The sequence below is a fragment of the Aulostomus chinensis genome, chromosome 4, assembly GCF_037954235.1.
Source record: "Aulostomus chinensis isolate RoL2024-O1b breed Wild chromosome 4, RoL_Achi_v1.0, whole genome shotgun sequence".
Taxonomy (NCBI): domain Eukaryota; kingdom Metazoa; phylum Chordata; class Actinopteri; order Syngnathiformes; family Aulostomidae; genus Aulostomus; species Aulostomus chinensis.
The window spans coordinates 29,783,026-29,784,870 of record NC_141323.1 but is presented as its reverse complement, the minus strand read 5'-3'; the positions used below and the strand labels follow the sequence as shown (position 1 = coordinate 29,784,870).

At 43.5% G+C, this 1,845-nt stretch overlaps 1 non-coding gene across 1 annotated transcript; it reads left to right on the top strand.

The window, feature by feature from the left end:
• Positions 1-843: 843 nt before the first annotated feature.
• Positions 844-915, top strand: trnah-gug (transfer RNA histidin (anticodon GUG)). Its single transcript has one exon. It is a non-coding gene; the product is annotated as a tRNA-His (tRNA).
• Positions 916-1,845: the final 930 nt, after the last annotated feature.

Below are 1,845 nucleotides of genomic sequence, written 5' to 3'. Positions count from 1 at the left end.
AAGTTTCAGTCAGGGCTGTACTTGATTAGTACTGCATATAGTACACATCAGTCACTGCCATTACACAGTGGAATGGAAGTTGAAATACTGTTGACCAGCAAGCTGAAAACTGTTGTGATATTTGACAATTCTATTGTTTCTGAATGAAAATCCTGTGAAGGAGAATCATTGAGACATCCTAAAAATGGCTGAGGTCTGCTGAGCTGCAGCAGGTCTGAGTTGCTTTTGATGCCCAGATGATGAGGAGGCAGTGAATGTTGGGTTTGGTGGAGCTGAAAAAATGCTGCAGGTGTTGAGAGGTCTGCTGGTGTCCAGGACTTCCTCTCCAGTTCTCAGCTTCTCCCTGCAGTTCCCACAAACACCACAACAGTCCTGGAACCCCTGCAGATGGTGGAGGACCATGATGACCCCGATGCACCATCAGGCCATCAAAAACCAGTCCTGATGATCAAAAAGGTCCCTCCACTCATTCAGGGTCAACTCTAGAAGAAGCTTCTGGAACAGATGAGCAAACGCACTCAACTAGAAATCATGATTTAAACACAATGTTGATTTTTACAATTTCCTTCAATGTTTTAAAAACCATCAAAGTAGACAGAAGCCCAGATGGTCCAAACCTGTTTCCTGTCTCCTGCCATTGTGGAGAGCCTCTGTTCTGTCCTGCTGCTGTCCAGTTGTCTCTACTGAGCTCCTCTGCTGGTTCCACCTTGAAGAGGGTCTGAGCTAAAATTGAACCTTGAGGAACATCAACCTTTGATCTCAGAGTTTTGTGTTTGATTTTAGAATTCTTTCTTTGATCTCATCTGAGACAAAGACATGGAAGCTCAATCTGATGTTGAGGAGGCCGTGATCGTATAGTGGTTAGTACTCTGTGTTGTGGCCGCAGCAACCCCGGTTCGACTCCGGGTCACGGCAGCATGAGACAAATTTCTTGTGTGTATTGATGGACACAAACCAAGCAGAATTTTCCCACAATGCAATCGGGCGGTGTTTGGTCAGTGTTGAGCAGGCGTCAGTCTGACAATGATGTCATATTATTTTGTTATCACTTGACCAGACCCAAAAGTAGGCTCCAGGTATCAGTTTCTTCTCAATGCTAATATCTGCTAGCTTAGTCTGCTACTTTGATGGCTCTGACTACAAAAAGGTCCAGACCCCTGGATATGGTGGTTCCTCCCTAAACGTAGATTCTGTCAGCTCATGTTTTGAAATCAACTCACCATGAACACAAGTAGATTTCAATGGACTGCAAATGTGTCTCATTTAATGGTAAACATGTCAAATATAAATTCCATCACCTGAGGAGGTCTGCTGCTGGAATTAAGCTCCAGATATTCACAAGATATTTTATATCTTAAAATGAAGCATTTTTATATTTGATTTATTCTTCATTAGCCTGCTTCATGTGGTGTGATTTTATGTGTCCTATATTAAATCGAACTTTGTAAACGATCGTCCCTGAGGATGTTGAATGATGTCAAAAAAGTGTTCTCTCAGCTCTCCTTTCCTCTAAATAGAGGAGTCTCTGCTCTGGTCGTTCCCTGTCAGAGTCCTGACGTCTATTCAGATGCACCGAGAGACTCAGGCAAACAGAAGACAAGGGCAAGTGAAGTAACCTGAAAATGAGAGGGGAGGTTCGACATCAAACTAAAACAGGAAGAACAGGACACAAATGGGATATCAAAATAAGAGAGACCATGAGACATGACCCCCCAGTTCCTGCTGCTTCCAGCTCTTTATATCGAGCCCCTCGTACAGTGGTTGAGAGAGACCACAAATATTAAAGGTGTCCACATAAATGGAGAAGAACACAAGGTGGCGCTGGACACTGATGATGTTTTAACA